The 27,113-nt window shown below is 46.2% G+C and overlaps 1 protein-coding gene and 1 non-coding gene across 17 annotated transcripts in view; both read right to left on the bottom strand.

Annotated features, from left to right (window-relative positions):
- DGLUCY (D-glutamate cyclase) overlaps positions 1-27,113 on the bottom strand; it is a 163,848-nt gene that overhangs the window by 77,404 nt on the left and 59,331 nt on the right. For 6 of the 16 annotated variants that reach the window (XM_054447541.2, XM_054447542.2, XM_054447548.2 and 3 more), the window contains exon 2: positions 1,556-1,648. The exons of 7 other annotated variants lie outside the window; for them this stretch is intronic. The gene's annotated coding sequence lies outside the window, so the exon portion shown is untranslated. Of the gene's footprint in view, positions 1-1,555; positions 1,649-15,418; positions 15,520-27,113 lie in introns of all 16 variants that reach the window. 3 more of the 16 variants (XM_054447543.2, XM_063651998.1, XM_054447545.2) reach the window with 1 other exon arrangement.
- Positions 19,953-20,081, bottom strand: LOC129013449 (small nucleolar RNA SNORA11). The gene has a single exon (XR_008493925.1). It is a non-coding gene; the product is annotated as a small nucleolar RNA SNORA11 (small nucleolar RNA).

The following is a 27,113-nucleotide window of genomic DNA, read 5'->3' as shown; positions in this document are numbered from 1 at the left end:
TGGTACCTATCACCATGGTACCTACTTGCTCTGAAAAACACAGCTAAAAACAGAACATAAAGAATAGGAGCACAGTCCGCTTCCCTGCAATCACCTTCTGCAGCTGTTGTTATGCCTCAAGATTGCTCTCATGGGCCTCTTCCATTCTGAGTTTCCATGTTTTTGTTGTATGTGACCTTCAAAAACAAGAGGCTTACTATCCGCATCAGCCTTGTCTTGGGGACAATGTGTGTGGCCTGAGGCTTCAAAAATGTCCCACTCGTCTTGCTGCAGGTGTACATTCCTCCGGGGGACACATTCACCCAGGAAGCAGCTCCTCCCAGGGCTTGCTCGGAGCCCCATATCAGATGTTTTCGGGAAAGGGGAAAAAGTGGGAGTGGAGGATGACTGTGACGTTAGTGGACACAGGTGCCCCGAGGAAGGACCTGCACTTATTCCAACAAAGAGGATCCTAAGCTTTCTCAGGAACATGCTGGAAATTGTGCTCAGGGAAAGATCCACAAGGCCAAATCACTTCTCCAAAGGTTTTCTTTAACTCAACAATTATCCTTCACAGCAGTGCTCAGCCCAGCCATGGTAGTCAGATAGAACTTGAGTTCAAATCCCAACTCAGCCACTTGTCAGCCGTGTGAGATTAGTGGGCAACCTCTCGAAGGTTAAATTTACTCATTTTTAAAATGGGGCATGGGCCAGGCATGGTGGTACACGCCTTAATTCCAGCACTTTGGGAGGCTGAGGAGGGTGGATGGCTTGAGCTCAGGAGTTCGAGACAAGCCTGAGCAACATGGTGAGACCCTGTCTCTACAAAAAAATAGAAAAATTAGCCAGGCATGGTGGTGCAGAGCTGTGGTCCCAGCTACTCGGGAGACTGATGCAGGAGGATTGCTTGAGCCTCAGAGGTCAAGGCTGCTGTGAGCCATGATCACGTCACCACACTCTAGCCTGGGCAACAGGGTGAGAGCCTGTCTCCAAAAATAAAAAAGAAAATTAAAGAGGGAAAAGGAAATGGGGATGAGTGTATAGACCTTACAGGGACAAGCCCCTTGCTGTGACCTCGGCCTCCACGGTCATTCCTTGGCTTTCCCATCTACAAAATGGGGAGGATAATGGCGCCTGCTTCAAAGAAGCTTTGGGATGGTTCCAGGAGATGATGTATGTAAAGTGCTGAGAGAGCACTGGGTACGTTGCAAGTGCTCAATAACTGCTGGAGATGCAGGTGTGAGGAGGAGGAGGAGGGGGATGGTGGTGACAGTCAGGACAAGGATGCTCTGTGGGTACCGTTTGTGTCAACCCCATCTTGGTTCTCCTAGGCGTGACTTCCTGTCCTCAGTCCTGGTGGGGCGGGTACAAACAGGGCCTCAACTCACGAGTGGACCCCTCCCTCCAGACTCCCAGATGCATTCATCCGTGTCTCTGGGCATAGTGGATGTAGCTGAGGATAAGCTCAGGCTGCGAGGTGGGTACACCATGCAGAAGGGTCATCAGCCCAGGTGCTCGATGCAATACACAGGACAAAGGAATTCTCATGTCCTGGAGAAAACCCCAATGTGGTTACCTGCTTGTCAGCTTTGGAGTCAACAGCCCTGAGGACTCAAGTCCCCTTTTGACAGAGTGGCTCTGGACAAGTCACTTGCCTTTCCTTCTCCATCTGTGAAATGGGGCAAAGAGGGAGGTTGGGAGCATTAAAAGAGAAAATGTAGAAAAGCCTCCAGCCTAGAGTCAGCACATAGTGGGCTCTCAGCAGCTGTGAGTTCCCTTCTTTTCTAACCCCCCACGCTGAACATTTTAAGGCTGAGTAAATACTCCATTTAATGAATAAAGGATTAGGCTCTATAATAGGAGGAAACAGGCTCATTTCCTGAATTTGCTAGTAATCCAGTAAATGCTGCACTAAAACTCCCAGACGCACACAAAGCCTGAGGCCCCGCAGGCTCCCCACAAGGCCCCTTCCAGCATCCCCAACTCCCTCCCAAATGCTCCATTTCTCACAACTCACTTTCAAGAACAAAGAACGCTCTGCTCTAGCCAAACAAATCTGTGGGCTACAATCATATACTGCTTGTGCCTTCCTGCCTTTTTATTTCACAAAAGCAACTTTCCTGTTGTGATCTTTGTGGCTGTCTCCCTGACAAACCCCACTTCCCACGAGAGCTCCCAATTTTCATTTGAGGGTCCATGTGCCTCCAAGGACAAAGCATGCCACTTAAGCTAAGCCAGTCAGCTCATTCCATCCCCCCGGTAGGCAGGGATTCCTGAGATCTAAGCTGGTCCAATCAGGATGACTCCCATGACTCCTTTTTTCTGATACACAGTCTCGCTCTGTTGCTAAGGCTGGAGTGCGGTAGTGCCATCTCAGCTCACTGCAACCTCTGCCTCCCGGGTTCAAGCAATTCTCTTGTCTCAGCCTCCCGAGTAGCTGGGACTACAGGCACCCGCCACCATGCCCGGCTAATTTTTGTATGTTTAGTAGAGACAAAGTTTCACCATATTGGTCAGGCCGGTCTCAAACTCCTGACTTAAGGTGATCCACCTGCCTCAGCCTCCCAAAGTCCTGGTAGCCACTGCACCCCGCCCTGCTCTTCCTGTTTTGACCATTTATATAGTTACTTGATAAATGTTTGTTACCAAATGGCCAATAGAATCTCCTGAAACCAGAAACACCCTGTCCCAGGGACCCTCCCACCCTGGCTGAACAGTCTGAAAAGTACCAGGCTCTGGGCTGAATGCTTGACATGTGTCATCTCATTTTCAGAAAATGGCTCATTGCATTTATGTTATTCTTGGACCCAAGGGCTGATGGCGTTTTTCCAAGGCTTGTGAGTGGAGCCTGTTTGGATTGGAAGAGGAGATCTTATACAGAGGTACTAACACAGAGAGCGGTGGCCCTTCATGGTGGCACAGAGCTGGATGGAAAGGGCAAGGCCGTTAGGTTTAATTCTTGACTCTACTTATTATGTGGATGATCTTGGGCAAGTTACTTTGCATATTTGTCTCCGTTTTTTCATGTGGCAAAGGAAGATGGAATCCCAACACCTCTGTGGGTTATTGGAAGATTAAATCATGTTAGTCAAATACCCAGCACGATGTCTGGCATAGTCTTGCTCTTTCTCTACTATATTTCTCCTCTGCTGAACACTGACCAGTGGCTGGGCCCTCACAGGTGTATGTCGCCCCATTCTCTGTGGATGACCATCAACCCTACCCAGGAGCTGAAGGGTGATATAGAGGCTCCAGAAAACATTGGCCACCAGGTGGGAAGACGTCTCCATCCCATACCTTGCCAAACATAGATTTGCTGTCAGAAAGGCAGAGCATGTGGAGAAACGGTTGTAGACCAGGCCACTTGTTTCATTGCAAATCCATTGTATTTAGATTACACCTAAGCCTTTGTCCTCTTGTCTCTGCTCAGCAAGCCATGAACACTTCCAGATCTGACAGCCTGAGCAAACTGTTCCTCAGAACTGCCAAAACTGCCATTAGATCCTTTTTTTTTTTTTTTTTTTTTTTTTTGAGAGGGAGTCTCGCTGTGTCACCCAGGCTGGAGTGCAGTAGCGCGATCTCAGCTCACTGCAACTTCCGCCTCTCCATTTCAAGTGATTCTCCTGCCTCAGCCTCCTGAGTAGTTGGGACTACAGGCGTGCACCACCATACCGGCTAATTTGTGTGTGTGTGTGTGTGTGTGTCTGTGTGTTTTTAGTAGAGATGGGGTTTCACCATGTTGCCCAGGCTGGTCTCAAACTCCTGACTTCAGGTGATCTGCCTGCCTCGGCCTCCCAAAGTGCTGGGATTACAGGCATAAGCCACCGTGCCCAGCTACAATTAGACTTTTGAGTGTTACCAAATAACCAGTACATGTTTGCTCAGGGGTTTGTCAGCAAAGGGCAGTGTTATAACTCTTTAGGCAAATTCATTTGAGGTGCACTTTTCTGGGGATTAGGTGGGGGCAGGGAGGCCTGAGGGACAGTAAGAGATAAGAAATATTTGCATCTTATTACCCTCTTCTAACTTCCTCTTCTACTCAAAGAAGGAGGGAAAGCCCAGCATTTGGTCCACCCCAGAATAAGTCTTCTGTTGCTCAAGAGTTTCATCTTTCTACTGGAAGCCATGCAGTTTCTACTTGTGACAGGCAGTGTTCTCAAAGTGTAGCTCTCCAGGACCCTGGAGTGCTTGTCAAAAATGCAAATTTCTGGCACCATACTATTCCTATGAATTAGACTCTGAACAAATGATTGTGAACCTTGGGTAGCAATTCAGACCACAAGTTCTGGAGTCAGATAAATATGGACTGAATGCCAAGCTCCAGCTCTACCACCTGTGATCCTTGAGTGGTTAATTAACCTCTCTGGCCGGGCATGATGGCTCACCCCTGTAATCCCAGCACTTTGGGAGGCAGAGGCAGATGGATCACCTGAGGTCAGGAGTTCAAGACCAGCCTGGTCAACATGGTGAAACCCTGTCTCTACTAAAAATACAAAAATTAGCCAGGCGTGATGCTGCATACCTCTAGTCCCAGCTACTGAAGAGGCTGAGGCAGGAGAATCGCTTGAACCTGGGAGGCAGAGGTTGCAGTGGGCCGAGATCACACCACTGCACTCCAGCCTAGGCGACAGAGCAAGACTCTGTCCAAAAAAAAAAGGCCGGGAGTAGTGGCTCACGCCTGTAATCCCAGCACTTTGGGAGGCTGAGGCGGGTGGATCACCTGAGGTCAGGAGTTCAAGACCAGCCCGACCAACGTGGTGAAAGCCCGTCTCTACTAAAAATACAAAGTTAGCTGGGTGCAGTCGTGCATGCCTGTAATCCCAGCTACTGGTGAGGCTGAGGCAGGATAATCGCTTGAACCCGGGAGGCGGAGGTTGCAGTGAGCCAAAATTGCGCCATTGCACTCCAGCCTGGCGACAGAGTGAGACTCCATCTCAAAAAAAAAAAAAAAAAATTAACCTCTCTGAGTCTCCATTGTATCACCTGTGTGAAGGTAATGCTGAACAGTCAAGGGATATGGAGCTCATGTGATTGTTCTAAGGATGAAATGAAATAATATTTGTTTAGCAGTGTTTGGCACATAGTAAATGTTCAATATACGATAACTCCTTTTTTTCTTTTTTTTTTTTTAGATGGCATCTCGCTTTGTCACCCAGGCTGGAGTGAAGTGGTGCAATCTCAGCTCACCGCAACCTCTGCCTCCCAGGTTCAACTGATTCTCCTGCCTTAGCCTCCTGAGTAGCTGGAACTACCACACCCGGCTAATTTTTGTATTTTTAGTAGAGACAGGGATTCACCATGTTGGCCAGGCTGGTCTTGAACTCCTGGCCTCAAGTGATCCACGTGCCTCAGCCTCCCGAAGTGCTGGGATTACAGGTGTGAGCCACTGTGCCCAGCCTGATAACTATTCTTTTTCTATAACACTTACACTCAAGAAAGTCGGAGCACCCTACAAGAAATAACAGACAAACTTGGCCATCATGACCAGCCTTAAGAACTATCCACTGGTAGAAATTTTGACAAGTCTACAGGTCAGCAATCAGACCTGAAGGTTTCCTGAGTCTCATGAAATCCTACAGGATTCACATCTGATTCTCAACAATAGACCAGCCAGGAGAGGGCAGCAAGAGAGAGCCTGAGTCTAACTGTTGCTGTTCGAATCACAACCCCTAGGTGTTGTGGGCACTTTACTTGGGAATGTCCAGGTTAATACTCATTTCAAAAGATGGCAGATCTGCTGGCTAGAGGTGTGGCAGCACAGATTACGAATGCCTGGTGATTGTTTATCAGGCTCTTGACTTTCATAAATTATTTTCTTGTTTGTTTGTTTTGGAAACGGGGTCTCACTCCGTCGCCCATGCTGGAGTGCAATGGCGCGATCTAGGCTCACTCCAACCTCCGCCTCCCAGATTCAAGAGATTCTCCCACCTCAGCCTCTCCAGTAGCTGGGATTACAGGCATGTGCCATCATGCCCGGCTAATTTTTGTATTTTAGTAGAGACGGGGTTTCACCACGTTGGCCAGGCTGCTCTTGAACTCCTGACTTCAGATGATCTGCCAGCCTCAGCCTCCCAAAGTGCTAGGATTACAGGATTGAGCCGCTGCACCCGACCCATAAATTATTTTCTTTAGATAATCACTCAAGCATCACTATATTGTAGGAAACAACAAAATGTCATTGAGACATAGATTCTGGGAGACAGTTTAAATCAAACTGGCAAACTTTTTTGTAAGGTTTGTGAGCTAAGAATAGGTTTTACATTTTTAGGAGTTGTGAAGAAGGAGAAGGAGGAGGAGGAGGAAAAGGAAGAGGAGAAACAACAGTATTGTGAAGGAAAAACAAAAACTTGAACCCAGGTTCACTCTGCCAGAAGGAAGAAAATGAAGCTGAAAGCTGAGTCATGCAAGAATCTGTCTTTCCTTTTGTTCCTAAGCAGGTAGCTACAGATAAAAGGTTAAAGATCTCTGCAGGTAGCTACTCTATGTTCATCTTATCTTACGGAGAGTGCTGACTTACTATTCCCCTACCTGCTCCCTTTCTCTTGCAACGTGTGGATTCAGTCATGTGACCACAGCCTCCCTGTTCCCCCTCCAACCTGCTTTCCCCTCTTTTAAATCCTGAAGTCCTCAAAATCATCTTTGGAGAAAGGCACAGACCCATCTCCTGGGCTTGCCCTTAACCTTGGCAAAATAAACTTCTAAATTGATTGAGACCTGTCTCAGGTACTTTTTGGTTTACAGTGTGATGGTTAATTTTATGTGTCACCTTGATTGTATCACAGGTTGCACAGACATTTGGTTAAACTTTGTTTTTTTTTTAGACAAAGCCTCGCTCTGTTGCCCAGGCTGGAGTGCAGTGGCACGATCTCGGCGCACTGCAACCTCTGCTTCCAGAGTTCAAGCTATTCTCCTGCCTCAGCCTCCTAAGTAGCTGGGATTATAGGCACGAGCCACCACATCCAGCTAATTTTTGTATTTTTAGTAGAGACGGGGTTTCACCATGTTGGCCAGGCAGGTCTCGAACTCCTGAACTCAAGTGATCCACCTGCCTTGGCTTCCCAAAGTGCTGAGATTACAGGCATGGGCCACCATGTCCAGTCTGGTTATTTCTGGGTATGTCTGTGAGGGTGTTTTGGGGTGAAATTAGCATTTGAATCAGTAGACTGAGTAAGGAGGATCCCATCCTTACCAATGGCAGTGGTCATCATGCAGTCTACGTAGGACTTGAAGAGAACAAGGAGGAGGAGGAAGGGAGCATTTGCTCTCTGCCTGGCTGACTGAGCTGGGCCTTTTCCTGTCCCTGTACTGGGATTTGCCCCATCAGCGCTCCTGGTCCTCAGGCCTTTGGACTCAGGCTGGAATTTAGTCCTTATCTCCAGCTTGCAGATGGCAGATCGTGGAACTTCTCAGCCTCCATAATCCTGTGAGCCAATTCTTTATACTAAATCTCTTTGTCTATATCTGTATCTCCTATTGGTTCTGTTTCTCTGGAGAACAATGACTAATAGAAACAGAGATGCATGTGTCGCAGAAGCCTAAAATATTTAAAATATCTGGTTCTTTACCTAAAAGTTTGTTGAGCTCCTGCTCAGGAGCTGACTTTTGATTGAGCTCATGGTCTTGAAGGCCAATATAACTTAGATTCATGCCCCATCTGATATGGTCTGGCTCTGTGTCCCCATCCAAATCTCATCTCGAATTGTAATCATCATCATCCTCATGATGAGGAAGGGACCATGTGTGAGATGATTGGGCCATGGGGGTAGTTCCCATGTTCTCATGATAGTGAGTGAGTTCTCATGAGATCTGATGGCTTAAAAGTGTGACATTTCCCCCCTCCCTCTTGCTCACTCTCTCCTGCCACCTTGTGGAGGTGCTTAAGTCTCCTTTGCCTTCTGCAATGAATTTAAGTTTCCTGAGGCCTCCCCAGCCATGTGGAACTGGGGATTAAACCTCTTTCCTTTATAAATTACCCAGTCTCAAATATTTCTTTTTTTCTTTTTCTTTTTTCTTTTCTTTTTTTTTTTTTAGACAAAATTTCACTCTTGTTGCCCAGGCTGGAGTGCAACGGCACAATCTCGGCCCACCGCAACCTTCGCCTCCTGGGTTCAAGCGATTCTCCTGCCTCAGCTTCCTGAGTAGCTGGGATTACAGGCATGAGCCACTGCACCTGGCCAATTTTGTATTTTTAGTAGAGATGGGGTTTCTCCATGTTGGTCAGGCTGGTCTCGAACTCCCGACCTCAGGTGATCCACCCACCTTCGCCTCCCAAAGTGCTGGGATTACAGGTGTGAGCCACCGCGCCCAGCTGCATATTTCTTTATAGCAGTGTGAGAATGGTCTGATACCCCATGGTCTAGATAGGCAGGGGACACTACCTTAGTGCCCAGAACATTTATCTGGATCAACAAAAACCCTCAGGACCAGAAGATGACAAAGGCAGGACCAAAGAGGAAAGTGTCAGGTCAATGTAACTCATGAGTATAGATGTAAAAACTCTAAACAGAGTATTAGCAAACTGAATCAGGCAGTGTCTTTTTGGGGCTCAGAATACGATATCCTAAAGTTTGGTGCTTTGTCATGCTGAGTAGTTTGAACTGAAGGACATTGGGGGGCTCAGAAGCAAGATGTTACTGACCTTTTCCTGTCCCCATCTCTCCTGCTCCTCTCTCTCCCAAGGCAGGCCATAGAAACTAGAATTCCTCTTCCCTAAGGCAGGTGATAGAAACTAGAACTCCTCTCTCTCAAAGCCAGCCATAAAACCTAGAAATATTACTCTAACCTTCCCTTGCCTTTCTGTGTAAGAGCTGGCCATAAAGAAATTCTCAGACCAAGTACGGTGTCTCACGCCTATGATCCCAGCACTTTGGGAGGCTAAGGCAGGCAGATCATGAGGTCAGGAGATCAAGACCATCCTGGCCAACATGGTGAAACCCTGTCTCTACTAACATACAAAAAAAAAAAAAAAAATTAGCCGGGTATGGTGGCCTGTAGTCCCAGCCACTCAGGAGGCTGAGGCAGGGGAATCGCTTGAACCTGGGAGGTGGAGGTTGCAGTGAGCGGAGATCGCGCCCTTGCATTCCAGCCTGGCAAGAGAGAAAGACTTCGTCTCAAAAAAAAAAAAAAGAAATTCTCTACCTTTTCTGACAGTAGGCCATAAGACCCTTTTTCCAAAAGAGGTCACATCCAGGTAAAAGAATGAGACACAGAGAGACCAAGAAGAATCTGAACAGGGCTGGGCATGGTAGCTCATGCCTGTAATCCTAGCAATTTGGGAACCTGGGGGTGGGAGGACCCCTTGCGGCCAGGAGTTGCACACCAGCCTGGACAACATAGTGAGACCATGTCTCTACAGAAAAAAAAAAAACCTGAACAGACACGTTCTGCTGGGCCTTCTCCTCCCATCAGTCTATGAGCATTAGATCACTCTCTTTTGTCCAACCATATTTCTACACAGCTGGCCATTTTTCAGCGAACCTAAGCATAAAAATAGAGTTTTCCCCGAGGCTTGGGAGTCTGCATTTTTTTTTTTTTTTTTTGAGACAAAGTTTCGCTTTTGTTGCCCAGGCTAGAGTGTAATGGCACAATATTGGCTAACCGCAACCTCCACCTCCCGGGTTCAAGCAATTCTCCTGCCTCAGCCTCCCCAGTAGCTGGGATTACAGGCATGCACCACCACGCCTGGCTAATTTTGTATTTTTAGTAGAGATGGAGTTTCTCCATGTTGGCCAGGCTGGTCTCAAACTCCTGACTTCAGGTAATCCACCTGCCTCAGCCTCCCAAAGTGCTGGGATTACAGGCGCGAGCCACCGTGCCCTTTTTTTTTTTGAGACACAGTCTTGCTCTGTCGCCCAGGCTGTAGGGCAGTGGCGCGTCTCGGCTCACTGCAACCGCTTCGTCCCAGATTCAAGCAATTCTCCTGCCTCAGCCTCCTGAGTAGCTGGGATTACAGCTCCTACCACCATCCCTGGTTAATTTTTGTATTTTTAGTAGACAAGGGGTTTTCACCATGTTGGCCAGGCTGGTCTTGAACTCCTGACCTCAAGTGATCCGCCTGCCTTGGCCTCCCAAAGTGCTGGGGTTACAGGTGTAAGCCATAGCGCCTGGCCTGGGTCTGAATTTCTAAAGGTTCTCGTGTCACATAAAACTTTCATTAAGAAAATCTGTTATGCTTTTCTCTTGTTAACTTGTCTTTTGTTTTAGGAGTACTGGCTTTAATGGGAAGGAAAGGTATCACACCTTTTCTTTTGCCCCTGTAGTATAAAAAATGCTAATGTGGCCGGGCGCGGTGGCTCAACCCTGTAATCCCAGCACTTTGGGAGTCCGAGGTGGGTGGATCACGAGGTCAGGAGATCGAGACCATCCTGGCTAACATGGTGAAACCCTGTCTCTACTAAAAATACAAAAATTAGCCGGGTGTAGTGGCGGGCGACTGTAGTCCCAGCTACTCGAGAGGCTGAGGCAGGAGAATGGCGTGAACCCGGGAGGCAGACCTTGCAGTGAGCCGGGATTGCAGCACTGCACTCCAGCCTGGGCGACAGAGCCAGACTCCATCTCAAAAAAAAAAAAAAAAAAAAAAAAAGCTAATGTATCCTAGCCAAGTTGGAATTACCCCAAGAATCCAAGATTGGTTTACTATTAGAAAAGTGATTCACGTAATTCATCATATTACCATATTAAAGGCAAAAAGATACTATCTCAATAAATGCAGAAAAAAATATTAGTAGCATTTAATATCTGTCAATAATAAAAACTCAACTAATTTGAACTAGAAGTTGATAAAGAACATCTAGTAAGGTTAAAAACAAAAACAACAAAAGCCTATACCATACTTGTTTTTTTTTTTTTTAACGAGGTGGAGTTTCATTCTTGTTGCCCAGGCTGGAGTGCAGTGGCGCGATCTCGGCTCGCCGCAACCTCTGCCTCCAGGGTTCAAGTGATTCTCTTGCCTCAGCCTCCCGAGTAGCTGGGATTATAGGCATGCGCCATCAGGCTTGGCTAATTTTTGTATTTTTAGTAGAGACGGGGTTTCACCATATTGGCCAGGCTGGCCTCAAACTCCTGACCTCAGGTGATCCACCCGCTTTGGCTCCCAAAGTTCTGGGATTACAGGCGTGAGCCACTGTGCCTGGACTGCCTATACCATACTTAATGGTGAATGTTGAAAGCATCCCCGTGAAGATCAGGAGCAAGGCCTAAGAACTCCCAAAACCATCATATTATACCAGCCTGTGTAGTAGAACAAGAATAAGAAAGCAAATAAAAATGTGTAAGGCGGCAGGGCACGGTGACTCATGACTGTAATCCCAGCACTTTGGGAGGCTGAGGCAGGAGGATTGCTTGATCTCAGGAGTTCTCAAGACCAGCCTAGGAAATATAGAGAAACCCTGTCTCTACAAAAAATTTAAAAATTAGCTGGGCATGGTGGTGTGCGGCTGTAGTCCCAGCTACTTCGGGAGGCTAGTGGGAGGATTGCTTGAGCCTGGGAGGGGGAGGTTGCAATGAGCAGAGATCACACCAATGCACTCCAGCCTGGGCTACAGAGTGAGATCTTGTCACAAAAAGAAAAAGAAAAAAAACGTGTAAAGGCTTGGAAAGGAAGAAAAAACTTGCAGATATTATGATTGCGTGGAAAACCCAACATTATCTACAAATAAATTATTAAAATTAGTAAGTGAGTTCAGGAAGGTTTCTGTATATAAAATCAATATGTAAAAGTCAACCGCACTTCTATACACCAGTAACAGAAATGTAATTGTGAGGCCCGGCACAGTGGCTCATGCCTGTAATCCCAGCACTTTGGGTGGCCAAGGCGGGTGGATCATCTGAGGTCAGGAGCTTGAGAGCAGCCTGGGCAACATGGCGAAACCCTGTCTCTACTAAAAATACAAAAATTAGCCAAACGTGATGGCACATGCCTGTAGTCCCAGCTACTCAGGAGGCTGGGGCAGGAGAATCGCTTGAACCCGGGAAGCCAATGTTGCAGTGAGCTGAGAGGGCGCCACTGCACTCCAGCCTGGGTGACAGATGGAGACTCTATCCCAGAAAAAAAAAAAAGAAATGTAATTTTGAATGATACCATCTATAATAGCATGAATAAATATCAATTACCCAGGAATAAATCTAACAAAATATGTGAAATCGTTTATGGAAAATACGGTAAAACTTTACTTAAAGACATTAAAGAAGAACTAATAAAGGGAGAGACAGCATGTTCACGACAGAAAGACGCAATGTTGTAAATATATCTGTTCTCCCTAAATTGTATATTCTAGGCAATTCCAATCAAAATCCTAACAGGTTTTTAAAAAGGAACTGAACACGCTGATTCCAAAACTTATAGGGAAGGGTCAAGGGCCAAAAAAATAACAAATCGCTTTTAAACAAGAGCAACAGACAGGTGTGTGTCGGGGTTGGGGGCTTGTCCTCTACCAGATATTAAGACATAGAAAACTATGGTAATTAAGACGGAGTGAAAGAGCTCCCACAATTCAACCCAAAAAACAAATGAATATTCCAATTAAATGGGCAAAGGACTTGAATGGCCCTTTCTCCAAAGAAGCTATACAAATGGCCACTGAGCACATGAAAAGACGCTCAACCTCATTACAGAACTGCAAATCAAAACCACAGTGAGATACCACTTGACACACATTAGGATGGCTATTATCAAAGACAAAAGCAAAATTAGAAAAGAAGTATCGGTGAGGACATGGATTAATTGGAACCCTTGTACATTGCTGGTGTGATGGTAAAATGATGTAGCCCTCTGTGAAAACAGTATGGCCGTTCCTCAAAAAATTAACATCAGGCTATAGGCAGTGGCTCATGCCTGTAAACCCAGCACTTTGGGAGGCTGAGACGGGAGAATTGCTTGAGGCCAGGAGTATAAGACTATCCTAGGAAACATAGTAAGACCCCATCTCTAGAAAAAATATATATAATTTTTAAAAATTAAACACTGAACTACCATGTAATCCAGTAATTCCACTTCTGGTATATACCCAAAAGAACGGGAAGCAGAGATTCGAACAGATATTTGTATACCAATGTTCACAGCAGTATTATCCACAATAGCCAAAAGGTGGAAGCAAATGTCCACTGATGGATAAACAGATAAACAAATTTGGTATATACAGACAATGGAATGTTATTCAGCCTTTAAAAAGAATGAAATTCTTTGTTGTTGTTGTTGTTGTTGTTGTTGTTGAGACGGAGTCTTGCTATTGTCGCCCAGGCTGGAGTGCAGTGGCAAGATCTTGGCTCACTGCAACCTCCACCTGGGTTCAAGCAATTCTCCTGCCTCAGCCCCCCAAGTAGCTGGGATTACAGATGCCCACCAGCACGCCCGGCTAATTTTTGTATTTTTAGTAGAGACGGGGGTTTCACCATGTTGGCCAGGCTGGTCTCAAACTCCTGACCTCAGGTGATCCACCCACCTCAGCCTTCCAAAGTGCTGGGATTACACGCGTGAGCTACCGCACCCAGCCAAAAAAGAATGAAATTCTGATATATGCCATAACATGGGTGTACCTTGGAGACATGAAAGACATTATAAGTAAAAGAAACTAGACACAAAAGGACTAATATTACATGATTCCACTGATATGAGGGACCTGGAATGGTCAAATTCATAAAGATGGACAGTAAAATGGTAGTTGCCAGGGGCTGGGGGAAGGGAGGGATGACTGAGGAGTTGCAGTTTGGGAAGATGAAAAAGTTCTGGCTAGGCGCAGTGGCTCACGCCTGTAATCCCAGCACCTTGGGAGGCTGAGGCTGGCGGATCACCTAAGGTCAGGAGTTCGAGACTACCCTGGCCAACATGGCAAAACCCCATCTCTACTAAAATACAAAAATTAGCCGGGCGTAGTGGTGGGCGCCTGTAATCCCAGCTACTCGAGAGGCTGAGGCAAGAGAATCGTTTGAACTCAGGAGGCGGAGGTTGTGGTGAGCCAAGATCGCGCCACTGCACTCCAGCCTGGGTGACAGAGCAAGACTCTGTCTCAAGAAAAAAAAAAAAAAGAAAAAGTTATGGGTCTCCCAAGTATCTTGGACTACAGGCATGCACCACCATGCTAAGCTAATTGTTTCATTTTTTTGTAGAGATGGGATCTCACTATGTTGCCCTGCCTGGTCTTGAACTCCTAGGCTCAAGTGATCCTCCCGCCTTTACCTTCCAATGTGCTGGAATTATAGGAGTGAGGTACCACACCCTGCCCATAGTAATTAATATTTATTGTACTTAGAGAAATACTGGTCTACAATGAATTTTGGAAAAAAATGAAGTTCAACACAGGAAATTTGAGAGCTCAGGGAAAACAAGACAAAATAAAACCCATAGTCATGTCGGGAAACGTGATTTCTGACAGAGAAGGAATTGCAGACAAGTGGGTACAAAAGTGAAATTGGGGCCGGGTGTGGTGGTGCATGTCTGTAATCCCAGCACTTTGGGAGGCCAAGGTGGGCAGATCACCTGAGGTCAGGAGTTCAAGATTAGCCTGACCAACATGGAGAAACCCTGCCTCTACTAAAAATACAAAATTAGCTGGGTGTGGTGGCACAGCCTTGTAATCCCAGCTACTTGGGAGGCTGATGAAAGAGAATTACTTGAACCCAGGCAGAGGTTGCAGTGAGCTGAGATCGCGCCATTGCACTCCAGCCTGGGCAACAAGAGCAAAACTCCGTCTCAAAAAAATAAATAAATAAAAGTAAAATCGGAAGCTAATTATCAGTAACAAAAATCAAATCCAGGTAGATCAAACACTTAAATACGAAGTACAAAATATGAAGGATGAAATTAGAAGCTTTTATAAGATAATAGAAAAGAATATCTCAAGTTGGTGGACACAGGAAGGGGAATATCACACACCGGGGCCTGTGGTGGGGTGAGGGAAGGGGGGAGGGATAGCATTAGGAGATATACCTAATGTAAATGATGAGTTAATGGGTGCAGCACACCAACATGGCACATGTATACATATGTAACAAACCTGCACATTGTGCACATGTACCCTACAACTTGAAGTATAAGAGAAAAAAAAAAGATGTTAGGCTTATAACCAACTATATCAGTAATGACAATGAATGTAAATGGAATAAAATTGCCCATAAAAAGACAAAAAAAAAAAACAATATCTCAAGTTGGGAAAGGTTTCCTAGAGAAGATAAATTTGACATCAAATTAAGAACTTCTGTTCAAAAGTCACCATAAATAAAATGCAAAAGCATTCTCAAACTGCAAGTAGATATATGAACATATAACACTGGGACAGGCATGATATTCTGTGTCTATAATCCTAGCATTTTGGAAGGCCAAGACAGGAAGATCACTTGAGGCCAGGAGTTCCAGACCAGCCTGGCCAACATGGTAAAACCTCGTCTCTACTAAAAATACCAAACTTGTCCGGGCGTGGTGGTACGTGACTGTAATCCCACCTACTTGGGAGGGTGAGGCAGGAGGCTCACTTGAGCCAGGGAGGTTGAGGCTGCAGTAAGTCATGTTCTTGCCCCTGCACTCCAGCCTGAGCAACAAAGCGAGACCTGTCACAAAAACAAAAAAACATAAAACTGATATGGAATAATTACCATACAGAACATATACAGAACTCTTATTCGTCAATAAGAAAAAGACTACCCATTCATTAAAAAAATGGGGGGAAAGATATAAACAGGCATTTACAGTACAGAAAAAAAAGTTGGTTTATAACTATGAAAAGATTATGTACTGTTAGCTGGGCATGGTGGTGCACATCTGTGGTCCCAGCTACTTGAGAGGCTGAGGTGGTGAGATGGCTTGAGCCCAGGAGGTTGAGGCTGCGTGAGCTGTGACCGCACGACTGCACTCTAGCCTGGGTGACAGAATGAGACCCTGTCTCAAATAAAAATAAATAAATAAGAAAAGATTCTTGGCCAGGCGCGGTGGCTCACACCTATAATCCCAGCACTTTGCGAGGCCAAGGAGGGCGAATCACAAGGTCAAGAGATCGAGACCATCCTGGCCCACATGGTGAAACCCCGTCTCTACTAAAAATACAAAAATTAGCTGGGCATGGTGGCTTGTGCCTGTAGTCCCAGCTACTTGGGAGGCTGAGGCAGGAGAATGGCTTGAACCCAGGAGGCGGAGGTTGCAGCTTGCTGAGATCACGCCACTGCACTCCAGCCTCCCGACAGAGCAAGACTCTGTCTGAAAAAAAAAAAAAAAGAAAGAAAAGATTCTTCACTTCAAGAGTAATTAAATACATGCAAATTATAACTATAATGAGACACAGGCCACACTCATGGGGCTGACAAAAATTAAAATTGACAAGAATGAGGTCAACCAAAACACTATTACTGACTTGTAGTGCAAGGGTTGATTGTTATAAACCACTTTGAGGAAAAAAATTCGCATTATCCCATACAGTGGAAGCACCTTTAAACCCAGCTAGCCATTCCATTCTTAGTTATACACTCTAAAGAGTACATGTAATGTGGGAAGATCATACAATGTAATACTATACAGTGGTGAAAAATAAACTATAGCTACCTGCATCAACACAAACGAAGCTCAAAAACATCATGCTGAGGCCGGGCGCGGTGGCTCATGCCTTTAATCCCAGCACTTTGGGAGGCCAAGGCAGGCGGATCACCTGAGGTCGGGAGTTCAAGACCAGCCTGACCAATATGGAGAAACCCCCGTCTCTACTAAAAATACAAAATTAGCTGGGTGTAGTGGCACATGCCTATAATCTCAGCTACTAGGGAGGCTGAGGCAGGAGAATCGCTTGAACCTGGGAGGCAGAGGTTGCGGTGAGCCGAGATCGCACCATTGCACTCCAGCCTGGGCAACAAGAGTGAAACTTCGTCTCAGAAAAAAAAAAAAAAAAAAAAAATCATGTTGAATAAAAGTCACAGAAATATAGCATATTCTTTTTTTTAAAATTTTTTATTTTGTAGTGAAGGGGTCTCCCTATATTGCCCAGGCTGGTCTTGAATTCTTAGGCTTCAGCAACCCTCCTGCCACAGCCTCTCAAAGTCCTGGGATTACAGGTGTGAGTCACCATACCCGGCTAGCATATTCTTATATACAGCATTAAAATAGGCTTCTGGGCTTTGCAAAACCAAACCATACACTACTTACAGGCTTAAGGGTATGTGTGTAAAGGAAAACTATAAAGAAAAGCATGAAATCTGTAATTTCCCTAGGGTAGAGACAGGAGAGCACACGACTGGGGAGAAGCACATATAGAAGCTTCTAAGAAACTGACTCTGATCTATTTCTTAACTTGGATCGTAGGGACACAGTTGTTTACTATTCTTTGAAGTTGAACATATGGCTTATATGTATATAGATTTCACAATTTTTAAAAACTTAAAAGAAAAGATAAAAAGCATGTAGATGATGGCTAAGGATGCAGGAATAGAACTGGGTCCCCTGAGGCTCAAGGCAGAGGCTAGGTGGACTGTCAGGCTTCTGACCCACTGGAGAATGCAAACCAAGAACATGCTGAGAGCCCAGCCCCTTAACATTTGATTTTGTCTCCCTAGCATTTTTTTTTTCTTTCAGAAACTGTCTTTCCCCCAACCCAGAAGGGCTGCCAATCATGTGGCCTTACCTGTCCCATCAATAGTGCCATGTGACTCAGGCCAACTAACCAGGGTATTTCCACTCATCTGGCCTCGGTGGTTACTTAATACAGGGGGTGAGCAGAGGTCCCAAGCAAGTCCATTCAGAGCCCTTCCTGTGTCTTCTGTTGGAACAACTCAGAATCTAAGAGGATTGCTAGACCTAAATGCATTGTGAGCCTAGAGCTCTATGAAAATCGGCCTGAAATCCCATTAAAACCAGTAGAAAGGCAAGCAGAAAGCAGAAAGAAGGGCTGGAGAGTCACAGGGGGCAAAGCGGGTTGAGAAACAGACAAAATGCTTATCCTGTCATTTAGGTATCTGGATCCAGCCTTTCCTGCTTCCCAGTTATATAGGCTAATACAATCACCTTTCTGGATCTTTCTTTTTTGTTTTATTTTATTTTTTTGGTTTGAGACAGAGTCTCGCTCTGTCACACAGGTGGGAGTCCAGTGGTGTGATCATGGCTCATTATGACCTCCATGCCTGAGCTCAAGTGATCCTCCCACTTCAGCCTCTCCAGTAGCTAAGACTACAGGCACATGCCACCACCCCCATGCCTGGCTAATATTTTTGCGGGTTGTTTTTTTTTTTTTTTTTTTTGTAGAGACGGTGTTTCTCCATGTTGCCCCAGCTGGTCTTGAACTCCTCGGCTCAAGCACTCCACCTGCCTCAGCCTCCCAAAGTGCTGGGATTATAGGTGTGAGCCACCGCACCCGGCCTGGATCTTTCTTAACATCAATTGTAATCAAGTGTCCTAAGTAACTCAGAAATCTGTACCAGGAGCAGAGTTTTGCAAATGATAGACCCTAATATCTGGAATTTGCTGTGTTGAGGTGGGTATAAGGTGGGGTCCCCCTTCCTGACTCAGGGGTGAGCAACACCTATCAAGTGGTGCAAGCTAGCCAAAGCCTCTCCTGTTGAGCCCAGTGAGTCAGATCACATGCTCAATGAGGCTGGAAATTGGTAGGACTTGTTAAAAAAAAAAAAAAAAAAAGCCAGATGCCTGGGGTGTGCTGCCCCTTCTTCAGCCTTCAGTAAGCTCTGTGAGAAAAAGATGTACTTTAGTCCCAGTTGACCTTTCTGAAAGCAGGGAAGGAGAAAAGAAAGCCATGAGTTTCTCTTTCTGGCTGGGGCAAGTAATTCAACTGAGCTGAGAACCAGAAAATCATATTTCAGGATTGCAAAAGTCAGATTCCTTGCCCCAGGCTAGGAGCACAGGTAAAGGCTGGGAGAAGGACGACATAGTGTGAGAGGGGACAGAAACCGGAAGAAGCAGTTTCCCCTGGCTCCCTGCCAGCCGCTCCTGCCCTGCATTCCCTGCCTGGCCAAACCGCAAACAGCCTGAAGGCAAGGGCCAGACAGCCCGGCCTCATCCCTCTGGCCCCGGCCCAGTGTGTTGGGGCAGAGGCCAGAAGGCTGCAGCCTGAAGGAAGACTCAGGGAGAACAGGGTGTAGAGGGGGCAGGTGTAGCGAGGACAAGGTCCAGATTCTACAGCATGACTTGACTTGAGTTTCTAGCTCCAGTTGGCAGCTCACAGAGTTATCAGAAAATGGACTAAGGTCCTGGCATGGTGGCTTACGCCTGTAATCCCAGCACTTTGGAAGGCTGAGGCAGGATTGCTTGAGGCCAGGAGTTCAAGACCAGCCTGGGCAACACAGCAAGATCCTGTCTCTACAAAATATTTAAAAATTAGCCAGGCATGGTGGCACATGCCTGTGGTTCTAGCTACTTGGGAGGCTGAGGTGGGAGGATGGCTTGAGATTGGGAGGTAGAGGCTGTAGTGAGCCATACTTGTGCCACTGCACTTCAGCCTGGGTGACAGAGGGAAATTCTATCTCAAAAAAAAAAAAAAAAAAAAGAGTAGCATCAAGGCCTGACTGAGAAGAATGTAGGTCGGCCAGCTTTGCTTGGATGTGGGCAGCCTGTACCACACTGGGGTGGTGCATTTCTGGAACTGTTTATGTGGAAAAGGCCATGGGTGGACGCCAGGCAGTCAAGGGGTGGAGTGCAGTGGCTATCTATTTATTTCTGCCCTACAGGGGGTGGAATTGTGGCCCCCAAAGAGATAAATCCAAATCCTAACCCTCACCCCATACCTGCAAATATGACTTTATTTGGAAAACGGGTCTTTGCAGATGCAATTAAGTGAAAGATCTTGAGATGAGATTATTATGGATTAATTGAGTGGACTCTAAAACCAGTAACACATTTTTTTGTGTGTGGTGGAGATGGGGTCTTGCTATATTGCCCAGGCTTGTCTCAAACTCCTGGGCTCAAGCAGTTCTCCCACCTTGGCCTCCCAAAGTGCTGGGATTACAGGCCTGAGCCACCGCACCTGGTCTGACACAGTTTGTTTTTTTTTTTAATGTGTAGGGCATTTGTTTGTAGGGAGTTCACAAGCTCTGTGTCCCTTGTCACAATGACCCCAGATTCCTATTGGGTGTGTTGTAAACAGAGGAGGCATTCTTCGGGCCCCCTGCTCTGAGCACACCCCAACACATGTAATTATAAGAAAAGAAGGCACAGACATGACAGGAGAAACACAGAAGGGGCCATCCTGTGAAGATGGAGGCAGAGACTGGAGTGACGCAGCTACAGTCCAAGGAACTCCAAGGATTTCCTGGGGCCACAGAAGCTGCAAGAGGCAAGGAAGGATCATTCCCTAGAGGCATCAGAGGGAATATAATTCCCCTAATACATTGATGTAGAACTCCTACCCCCCAGAGCTGTGAGATAAGAGATTTCTGTTGTTTTTAGCCACCAAGTAAGTTGGGATTCGTTGTGGCAGCCCTAAGAAACCATTACGTGCCCAGCAAATTGGAAAAGTGTCCCCCAGTACCCAGTGGGGCTGTCAGTCACTATCTCAGACCTAGGTGACAATCAAAATAGCCCATTCTCCTTAGCACAATGTTTGGGTTGAGGATGGTCACACGACCCCAGCTAGCCAACCAGAGTTATCCTTTGAATTTGTTTTGTTTTGTTTTGTTTTTTTGAGACTGTGTCCTGCTCTGTCACCCAGGCTACAGTGCAGTGGCAAGATCTCGGCTCACTACAGCCTCCACCTCCTCGGTTCAAGCAATTCTCCTGACTCAGCCTCCTGAGTAGCCCAGGCTCGGCTAATTTTTGTATTTTTAGTAGAGACAGGATTTCACCATGTTGGCCAAGCTGATCTTGAACTCCTGACCTCAGGTTATCCGCTTGCCTTGGTCTCCCAAAGTGCTGGGATTACAGGAGTGAGCCATAGCGCCCAGCCTTACCTTTTGTATTTATATAGCTGTTGGGAAAGAAGTATTTCTTACCTCTGAAATTGCTAGACACAGGGACAAGGTGAGCATAGTCTGCCAGTGGTCATTTGTCACCCCACAGAGAGAGCTGGCTCGAGAAGGAAGCCAACAGAGAAGAAAGCAGAGAGCCAAGAGTAAAAAGAGGCAGGGCTTGATGCTGTCATCCCTGGCCCTACAAGCAACCCTATCTAAACACAGTTCTATCTCTGGACAAACAACCTTACCTAAACACAGATCTATCTCTGGGCTTTTCTGCCAGTCACTTCCCCTTTTCTGCTCAAACCAATTTGAGACAGAATCGCAGCCATTCCAGAGGGCAGATTCTGCAGCAAGTATGTGTTTGAAATGCTTCTTCCCCGGTGCCGTAAAGAAATAGTACTTGAACGTAAATTTAATTTCCTCAGCAAGGCCATCTTTATACTTTCTGCAGAAAGGGTACACTCGCCAGTAGTTTTGCCCCATGAGTATATCGAACAAAGGAGACAGGGTCATTTATAACCTGACGTGTCCACCCTACTGCTGTATACAGTTTCCATTGGCTGGAATGGACCTCAGATTCTGTATTTGTCCCGATTGGCTGGCAACTTAGAATCTTTTAAAAGAGGCAAAGGCAGAGGAGAACAAAGGAAGGAGGAAGTAACTTGTGGAATGTTGAGAAAGGTAAAAACACCTTCAAATAAGGAAGAGGAACAGGCTATGACCTAATACTTGCTTGAACCAGTATAAGCATGCCAGAGCAAATATTCAGGTTAAATTGTGGGAGCTAAGAACATTAAAGTACATTGATTTCTTTATTACGGATAGCAGATATTTAAGAATGTTAGCACAGGTCTTTGAATAAATTTTGCTTCTAAGAGAAGTCACTATTTATTCCTAATTAGATGTGAAGGAAAGTCTTTGAAGAGGAACCTCTACTTCACTTTTTACTGATGTCTCAAGTACAGCAGGTAAAAATCTCATCAGAATAAACAACAAAGGCTTCTATGAAACAGGCCGATTTGCTTGATTAACCACAGAATCAGAGTGAGTTACAACCAACCCCTGTGTAACAGGACATTTTCCTTGGCCCGGGCAACATGGCCTTCCACCAGCACTTTCTTCAGGCCTCAGAGAACTCGTGGTGGAAAAAAGTCATGCCATTCACAGAAAGCCTAATCTGCCATGAATTAACAAGCAGCTATGCCCACAGTGGACCTGTTTCCTACCTCCAGCCTGAAGTCCTGCTGAACTGTCAGCCCCATAGACCAAATGCAGTAATACGATAAATGTGGAAACCCCAGAGAGAAGAGGAGGCATCAGGAGGAGGGAGGATGGTGCTTCCATTTGCTCAGCTCCTTGACAGCAAATTAGTAAGGAGCAGCTGCTTCACTCCCAGTTGGCTGGGTCTGCTGCTTTTACAAGTCTGACTATTGGCCGGGCGTGGTGGCTCACGCCTGTAATCCCAGCACTTTGGGAGGCCAAGGTGGGTGGATCACGAGGTCAGGAGATCGAGACCATCCTGGCCAACGTGGTGAAACCCCGTCTCTACTAAAAATACAAAAATTAGCCAGGCACGATGGCGTGCGACTGTAGCCCCAGCTACTCAGGAAGTTGAGGTAGGAAAATCGCTTGAACCCGGGAGGCAGAGCTTGCAGTAAGCCGAGATTGCTCCACTGCACTCCAGCGTGGGTGACAGAGTGAGACTCCAACTCAAAAAAAAAAAAAAAAAAAAAGCCTGATTATTAAAGCCAAATGATGCGTTGTTAAAAAATTGAAAAAACAGGCTGGATGCAGTGGCTCATGCGTGTAATCCCAGCACTTTGGCAGGCCAAGGCAGGCGAACTGTTTGAGACCAGAAGTTCAAGACTAGCCTAGCAACATGGCGAAACCCTGTCTCTACAAAAAATCAGCTGGCTGTGGTGGTGCACACCTGTAGTCCCAGCTACCTGGGAAGCTGAGGTCAGAGGATCATCTAAACTCAGGGGGTTGAGGTTGCAGTGAGCCATGACTGTGCCATGCACTCCAGCCTGAGGGACAAAGTGAGACCCTGTCTTGAAAAAAATAATCAGAAACAACCTGAAGTGCTGTTACAATGGACCTAAACTTGATGCACTAGGCTCCATGAGTGAGGGTTTGTTTCTGGAGGCATACAGTTCATTCTTTTTTTTTTTTTTTAACTGTCTCTACCTCATCTCTCCCAACCTAGCGTGTCAGTATGACAGTTTTCCCAAACAGGGCTGCTCCGTTTCTAAATATTCACAAGTGCCATTTGCCAGGGCCTGCCAGGGCAGTGTTTATTGCTTCAAGATGTGCGCTAATATCAAGTGGCTTTGCAGCATGGGAATATGTTTGGCTGGGCCCCTCCGTTTACTGTCAAACTGATACCTTGGAATCCCGCTCTTATAAATGTTCTGTTGTGTGTTCGTTACTTGACATTTTTGGAAACACCCAAGTTAGACCTATAAAAATGGATTGATTCCTCTGTGATGATCCAGGTACTCGTGATGCTTCAAGTCTGGTGGCCGTCACTAGTAACTAAGGTGGTGTGGGCCAAACAGAGTTCTCCCCGAGCACAGGGAGCAATTCTTGATGGTCTCTGCGGTTCAGGTGCCTGTCTCCTGCGAAGCCTAAGTCCTCCAAGGACAGGGACTGTGTCTTATCTGTCTTTATAGCCCACAAACCCAGAGTAGTGCCAGCTACACAGTGAGTGCCTCTTTGTTGAATGAAATACAGCCTTAAGAAAAGAAAGAACTAGCCAAGCGCCGTGGCTCACGCCTGTAATCCCAGCGCTTTGGGAGGCCGAGGCAGGCGGATCACAAGGTCAGGAGTTCGAGACCAGCCTGGCCAATATAGTGAAACTTCGTCTCTACTAAAAATACAAAAATTAGCCGGACGTGGTGGCAGGCGCCTATAGTCCCAGCTACTCCTACTCGGGAGGCTGAGGCAGGAGAATCACTTGAACCCAGGAGGCAGAGGTTGCAGTAAGCCGAGATTGAGCCACTGCACTCCAGCCTGGGCGACAGAGTGAGACTCCATCTCAGAAAAACAAAAAAAAAAAAGAAAAAAAAAAAAAAAAAAAGAAAGAACTTTTTTTGTTTTATTATAGTTAAAATACACGTAACATTGACCATCTTAATCATTTTAAAGTGTACAATTCAGTAACATTAAATACACTCACAGTGTTATGCAATGTCATACTTTTTAATTTAAAAGAAAAAAAATCTTTCTTTTTTTTCTTTTAAAGGTGCAATGGCTCACGCCTGTAATCCCAATACTTTTGGAGGCCAAGGCGGGAGGATTGACTGAGCCCAGAAGTTTGAGACCAGCCTGTGCAACACAGTGGAACCCCATCTCCACAAAAAATAAAAAATTAGCTGGGCAGGGTGGCACACACCTGCGTTCCCAGCTACTCAGGAGGCTGAGGTGGGAGCCCAGGAGGTCAAGGCTGAAGTGAGCTGTGGTTGTTGAACCACTGCACTCCAGCCTGAGGAACAGGGCGAGACCCTGTCTCAAAAAAAAAAAAAAAAAAAAAAAAGCTCCTTAATAAAATTACTCTAAATAGGTTAACAGTTTTTTCTAAGAAATTAAAAAAAAAAAACCAAAAGATATAATACAGAGCCTGATTTCAAGGCAATCTAGACAACAAGGTGTGAATACTGTTCTCCACTAAATACAACTGCTATCACTTCTTAGCTCTTCTGTGATCATCTCCCAGTGTTCAAAACGTATTCATCAAGCAAATGTGTTGAGCACTCTGTTAGATGATGGGAATAAACAGATGAGCAGACATGGCCAGTGCCTATGAGGTGCTTAAAGACCAGAGAAGAGACAGATGCTTATTTCTAATTCCCCATGCTATCCTGCGAACCTCTTAAGGGTAGGGGTTTTTGTCTTTTTTTTTTTTCCCCTGCTCTATCCCCAGTGTACTGAACAGTGCCTGGCACACTATAGGCATTTAAAAAATACTTGATGAATAGACAAATAATGAAAATCTGGCTGGGGAAGTAGGAGAAAGCTTCACTGAAGACATTAGTTGAGTTTGTTCTTGAAATTATTATTATTATTATTACTATTATTTTTGAGATGGAGTCTCACTCTGTCACCCAGGCTGGAGTGCAGTGGCGTGATCGCCACCACGTCTGGCTAATTTTTGTATTTTCAGTAGAGATGGGGTTTCGCCATGTTGGCCAGGCTGGTCTCAAACTCCTGACCTCAGGTGATCCACCCACCTCAGCCTCCCAATGTGCTGAGATTACAGGCATGAGCCACTGCGCCCAGCCAAAAATATTATTTCTTGAAGAAAGAGTTACAGACATCCCCACAGGAGAGAAGGGTCTTCTCAGAAGCTTGGGTACAGAGCAGGTGGCACAATTGGAGGTGGAGTAGGACATGGAAAGAGCCATACAGTTCACTCTTTTGCCATTTAGAGAGCACTTTCTGTGTATCGGGCAATGTGCTTAAGCGCTGGAGCTGCTAATGAGGAAGAGGCAAGGAAAACTGTGTTGACAGCGTCAGGCAGGTATGGTCTGGGAGGCACTGCATGAGCTTTGACAGATAGCTGGAAATCAGCACTAGGAGAAAGGTTGAAGAAGTCTCTGTAGGTGAAAGTGTGAGTGGTTGGCACACCTGGGGTAAAGAGGGAGAGGGGCTGGGAAGACAGACAAAGAGATGCTTGGGAAGGAGCATGTGAATAACATGAAGGAGTATGAGCTTCATCCAAGAGCCCCAGGAGCACTAAGGGTGTGAGGATCCCCTGAGCAGGCAGCACTTGGTGGAGGATGAATGTGAAGAAGAACATCCCTCAGAGACCCTTTGTCGTAGCTACTTGAGAAGCAATCAAGGCTTTCCCCAAAGTAAGAGAATGAGAGGAAGGGCTGATTTGAGGAACTGGAAGAGGTAGACTCGCCAGAACCTGATACCTGATTGAATGTATGCAAAAGGTGCAACGAAAGAAATGAATCACAAATAATTATCAGGGCTGGGTGGGGTGGCTCATGCTTGTAATCCCAGCACTTTGGGAGGCCGAGGCAGGTGGCTCACCTGAGGACAGAGTTCAAGACAGCATGGCCAACATGGTGAAACGCTGTCTCTACTAAAAATACAAAAATTAGCCAGGCGCGGTGGTGGGTGCCTGTAATCCCTGCTACTCAGGAGTCCGAGGCAGGAGAATGGCTTGGACCCAGGAGGTGGAGGCTGCAGGTTGCAGTGAGCTGAGATGGCGTCATTGCACTCCAGCCTGGGTGACAAGAGTGAAACTCCATCTCAAAAAATAATAATAATTATCAGATTTCTTTTTCCTGGGATGGGCAACTAGCTAACTGTGACATTCATGAAAATAAATACAAGAAGAGACTGACGAGGAATTTGGTTTTAGAATGCTAAGTAGGAGGAGCCTGTGAGACAGCCCCAGGCAGAGGTCCATGACAGGGTGGACATTCAACACCAGAAGTCAGGAGGGACACCTGCCTGGAGGAGGGAGAGCTGCGAGTCATCAGCTTCTGTGTGGCTGAGGACACTAAGTGTATTAGTCAGGGTTCTCTAGATGGGACAGGACCAACATATGAAGGGGAGTTTATTAAGGAGTGTTGACTCACACCATCACAAGGTAAAGTCCCACAATAGGCCGTCTGCAAGCCGAGGAGCAGGGAAGCCAGTCCAAGTCCCAAAATGTCAAAAGCAGGGAAGCCAACAATGCAGCCTTCAGTCTCAGGCCAAAGCCCCAAGAGCCCCTAGCAAACCACTGGTGTAAGTCCAAGAGTCCAAAGCTGAAGAACTTGGAGTCGGATGTTTGAGGGCAGGAAGCATCCAGCATGGGAGAAAGATGAAGACTGAAAGACTCGGCCAGTCTAGTCCTTCCATGTTCCTCTGCCTGCTTTTATCCTAGATGAGCTGGCAGCTGATTAGGTGGTGCCCACCCAGATTGAGGGCGGGTCTGCCTCTCCCAGTTCACTGACTCAAATGTTAATCTCCTTTTGGCAACACCCTTACAGGAACAAGACTTTACATCCTTCAATCCAATCCAGTTGACACTCAACATTAAGCCATCACACCGAGAGAGAGGGCAGAAGGCAAGAAGGGCCATGGGTGGAACACAGAGACCCAGGGGATATTTAGGGAGTGAGTGGAACAGGAGGTCTCTTTGAAGGAAATGGAAAAAAATGTCCAACAAAGTAGGGTGGGAACTTAGAAAGAGTAGCACTGCAGTGAGAAAGAGTCTTCAGGTATGGGAGCACAGCGGTACCAAAGGTCCAGAAAGACAAGGT

This window comes from Pongo pygmaeus, chromosome 15, assembly GCF_028885625.2.
Source record: "Pongo pygmaeus isolate AG05252 chromosome 15, NHGRI_mPonPyg2-v2.0_pri, whole genome shotgun sequence".
Lineage (NCBI taxonomy): Eukaryota > Metazoa > Chordata > Mammalia > Primates > Hominidae > Pongo > Pongo pygmaeus.
Note: the sequence above shows the minus strand (reverse complement) of the source record. Positions and strands in the feature narration are given on the sequence as shown.